The sequence below is a fragment of the Elephantulus edwardii genome, unplaced genomic scaffold, assembly GCF_000299155.1.
Source record: "Elephantulus edwardii isolate Elephantulus edwardi_28Jun2011 unplaced genomic scaffold, EleEdw1.0 scaffold00010, whole genome shotgun sequence".
Lineage (NCBI taxonomy): Eukaryota > Metazoa > Chordata > Mammalia > Macroscelidea > Macroscelididae > Elephantulus > Elephantulus edwardii.
Window position 1 is genome coordinate 21485696 of NW_006399760.1, and position 5049 is coordinate 21490744.

Below are 5049 nucleotides of genomic sequence, written 5' to 3' on the forward strand. Positions count from 1 at the left end.
AAAAACAAGGAACTCATGCAATATTATTCAAAATGGTTGACTCTGGAGAACATTTTGCTGAGTGAAATATACCAGTCACAAAAGGACAAATATTGCATGGTGCCACTGATGTAAAAGAGGATTGACCTTGGGGTTGGAGAGAGAATGAGTAAGATGGATTCAATAATGTACACTGCACTGAAGCAGAGGAGGGAAAAAACTGTTTAAAAGAGATATGTGATTAGGTATTTCTGTCATGACAGGAGTCTAGAGCAATGGCTACATGGTGGAATGGACCTGGGGGAGGGTTTGTAAAACAATGAAAGAATTTTTCTTTTACTTTCCAAGAGGGTAGTGTTCTGGAGGGGAGAAATGTGCATCAATGAATGAATGGAAATCCAAAGCTTCTGTAAATTTTTACTGAAATTAGTAAATTTAAATTAAAAAAATTAAGTTAGAGTAAGGATGGCAATGGATTTATAAGTGCTCATGCTAATTACACTATATCGTGGCTTGGAGGAGGAATACTGGAACTGTATCCACATTTACAATATTCTTCTTACCAAAACCATTTATGGAAAATAGGAACTGAATTGGAACATTTATTTCTGGATTGGAAATGATCATATTGTTAATATTTCTAGCCTTAAGTTTAAAAGATTATAATGTTCAAAATTATTTGTTATATATTTGTTTACTTTTCTCTCTTTTACAACTGGGATCTAGAGGGAAGAGAAAAGACCAGAGAATGGTCAAAATTATTGGTGCCGCTATTGCTGTCAGTTTAGTTTATTGTGCCAGTAAAAGGAAGTCTTACTCATAAACAGTGCCACCCGAAGGTAATAAAGGAGGTCAGAATTGCTTCCACTGTGGAAAGCTGGGCCACTTCAGTAGACAGCATCAGAGAAAAGAGTGACAAATAGGCAAGGGAGTAGAGAGGAAGCTCCCACTCACTTGCTTTAAGTGTGGATCTGAAGGACACTTGGCCAAGGGTGGCCTACATCAGGTCCTCGTGGCTGACAGGACTGACAGGCCCAGCTTCCAGCTGGAAACAAAGGAGGACGCTTCAACGATTTAGATCCTCCCAGAAGAGCTGTGGGTGAGCAGTAACATTACTGATAAGTATATTCATTTTCTACTGAACACAGGAGGCTACTATTTGGTCCTAAAAGCCTCCTGAGGTCCCAACTCTTCTCACTATTTCCTAGTTATTGGAATTGATGGGAAACCTCATAAGCAGTTCCTTACTTCACCTCTGCCTTGCACGTGGACTTCTGAGCTGTAAAACAACCCAGTGGTAGATGGAGTTTGCGCCAGGACTTAAGAACAATAAATGATATAGTTGAGCCTCTACATCTTGTGGTTCCTAACCTTTATACTATAATAGACAAAGTGCTAGTCAATAGGCCTTTTATTGTAAGAACTACCTTCCCTCTGTAATTTGATTTGTGCCACTATTAAAACCTCTACTTGGAATACTATTGCTTTTAATTTTTGACTCATGTACTTTTAACTTTTAGTTAAATTTGTGTCTTCTAGGCTGCAACACTTCCATGATACATCTTCAAGGATATGAACATGTACAGCTAAGCACAAATGATAACAGTGCATCTAAATTCCAAAATCAATCTCCACAACAGTCTCCGTGTTTCCTATTGCCAAAGGGGTCCTTTAGAGTAGTGAGAGAAGACATTCACCCTGAAACCTACAGCATCCCTTTTCAGCAGGAAGTAGCTAAGAGAATCTGCCATCCCCTTTTCCTTATGAATCAGGGTGAAGTCTCTCTCAGGCAGGAGTGATAGGGAATGACAAAGGACACACTGACAAAGGAGATTAATCAGAACTGGCTTTGACAAGCACTGTGGTAATTGAACAATTAAAACAGACTTTCAAGGGGGAGAATAAAAAGAGGAACAAACTGGGAGGAGGGTAGAGAAAATAATACAACAATGAATGTATGGAAACCCAAAATCTCTGTAAATGTTCAGTAAAATTAATAAAATTTAATTTAAAAAAGGGGAAATGGAAAAAAAGACAGTACACTTCTTGGAGAGAAAAAAAATTGAGCAGTATTAAAAAAATTAAAAAAAGAAGAAGTTCTAGTAGTGAAGAGTATTGTTTGGACTAGAGAAACATGTACTGAGAAGTTCCTCACTCCAGAAACATAATTCTAACACTGGAGAGAAAGCAAGTGATGATAAGAAGTGACATTGAAGAGTCAGCCCCAGGGGAGAGAGTGTTGGGCTTCTCAGGTCAAGGAAAGAGAAAACTGAGTGAGTGCTTTGGGCCAGGAAGCTTGCTGACATAGTGGAATGGGCTTCCAAATTTGCTGACCCACAGAGCCAGAGTTGAGGATCTTCAGAAGAAAGCTTACTGGAGGACTTACTTGTAGACTTAAGAGCTTTGAAAAACTCACTTGAGTAGAACAGAAGGAAAATTACTTCAATGAGAGGCCAAGTGGCTAGGGAGAAGCCTGCCTTTGGGAAGTTGTCCTGATGAAAGAGAGTTCCTGATTCTGAATGGTAACTTGTTATTTCCCTAATAAACCCATTACCATGAATACAGTCTGTGAGATCTGCATGACTCATGAGTTATCAAACTCAACAGAGACATGTGCAGTGCTGTAGAAGAGGCAGCTGGTGCCAGTCCTCCACACACACAATTTTTATACTCTCTTGGGGTCTCTGTTAGGTTTTCATTTATAAACAATGACCAAACACCCACATGATTTTGCAAACTATTCATTGCTCTGAAGGTTGGAGATTGAATAAAGATGATATAAAAAAATCAATGCCTTTGAATTGTTATGTTGAACAAGAATACTAAATATCCCATGGACTGTCAAGAGAAAAAAACAAGTCTTTCTTAGAGAAAGTGCAACCAAGGTTCTCCTTAGAGATAAGGATGATGAAACTTCATCTCACATAATTTGGCCATTCAGTTATGATAAAAACAACAACAAATCAAACACCAAACCCATCATGCAGGGAAGAATGGAGGGTCAGAAAAAGAGAGAAAGATGTTCAACATGTTGGATTGACACAGTGACTATAACAACGGGTGCATTAGAGAGCATGAGAGTGATATAGAATAGGGTAAGGTCCAGATTTGTTTTTCACAGGATCGCTATGAATTGAAGTTGACTCAAAGGCATATGTAACAACAACAACACCACCACTCTAAAGTGACTGTAGTGATCCAACCAAGAGTTCCTGCCTTTGTGGACAGAATCTGAAGTGGATGGCCCCAATAAGAACCCTGAGACATTCACTGAATTGCCAAGACCTTTCATGAAATATGTCCAAACACCAAATAGAATATTATTAGAATTTTCTCTAACCTCTCTAAAACTAGACATGACACCAAGCTTTTAATAAAAGAAAAATCGATTCTTCCTAGAAGCTTTGTAAATCAACGTATGGTTTAATGAGATCTTTATAAACAAGGCAGCACACAAGTTGTTGTGTATAAAAGAAAATGTATCTTTTTAAATTTGGTAGATGCTTAATAAGAAAGATAGGTCCATCATGCAATTAAAGAAAGCATAGAAGTATATGAAGTAACTTTCATTAGAGTTATGTCATTTTATTAAAATCTTTTCTGGTAAGAATCAGCAAATTAAACAACTGAGTATTTGATTTGAGTAATTCATCATGCAAGTCCATGGTTTTGGCTAAAATAAAACTGACAAAGTAACTGTGCTGTAACTCTCTCAGAATAGTGCATAGTAATTCCAGTTTGTGAATTTATAAACTGCATTTGCATTCTTATTTCATATAAGGCCTTACAAAGGCATAATCCTTTTATTCTATTTGAGCACTGATGTGTAAAAGCAATAAAACTAATGGCATGTGAATGATATGGTATCATAATGTGAGGTAATTGCCAAATTGTCCCAACAGATGTTAGTAAATTTTAATAAACTTTGAGATTTTAATAATTACTTATTAGACTGGTGGGATATTATGTATGATAACATTATACTGGCAATATTAATTACATACTTTAATTATCTTTAGACTTTCAGCTTTTGTTGTCACCTATGTTGCCATGAAATTTCAAGATAATAATTAAATGTGAATTTAGCTATGTTCCCTGGCCAGAAACTTATGTGGTATTTGCTTACAAATGATTATTACAATTAATAATTCAAGAAATGATACTAAAATAACAATTACTGTTTAAAAAAAAACCCTAAATGTTAACAAAATGTTGTTATAAATAGTTCACTCATAGCAACACATATGTTAGAAGTTCTCCATGGAGTTTTCTTGGTTTAAAGGAGAATCATTTCCCATTATGACTGACTGTCTTGGAAGCTCACTTGATAATGAGTCAAGAATTTTCTTGATGGCAATGAGAAAGAAAGAAAGAATAAAAAATCTTTATGAAGAAAAGAGTCCCTGTTGGTGTAACTATAATTAGTGGGATTGTATTGTCAACTAAAAAGTTTCCTATTTACATGTACTAGCTCTTCCAACAGAAGAAAGGTGGATAGTCAACTTTTCTTTTTGTACTATATGGCTTTGCAAGTGAATTTTATCAAACATTCAAAGAAGAATTGTCACCAATTTTACATAAACTATTTCAGGAAATGGAGAAAGATGGAATTCTCCCAGGTTCATTCTATGAAGCAAACATATCCTTTATGCCAAAGACAGGAAAGGACACCACCAAAATAGAAAACTATAGGCCAATATCTCTAATGAACATTGATGCAAAAATCCTGAATAAAATACTGGCCAATAGAATCCAACGATACATCAAAGAAATAATCCATCATGACCAAGTGGGATTTATAACAGTTATGCAAGGATGAAAGAAAAAAAAAGCAAAATTCTACTGAAGATTATCCAAAAAAAGACTGGAACAGCACATCAGCAGAGAACTGCCAGAAGTCCAGGCTGAGTTTAGAAGGGGTCGTGGTACTAGGGATATTGTAGCTGATGTTAGATGGATCTTAGCTGAAAGTAGGGGATACTAGAAGAATGTCTATCTGTGTTTCATTGATTATGCAAAGGCGTTTGACTATGTGGATCATAACAAACTGTGGCTGACTCTGAGAAGAAT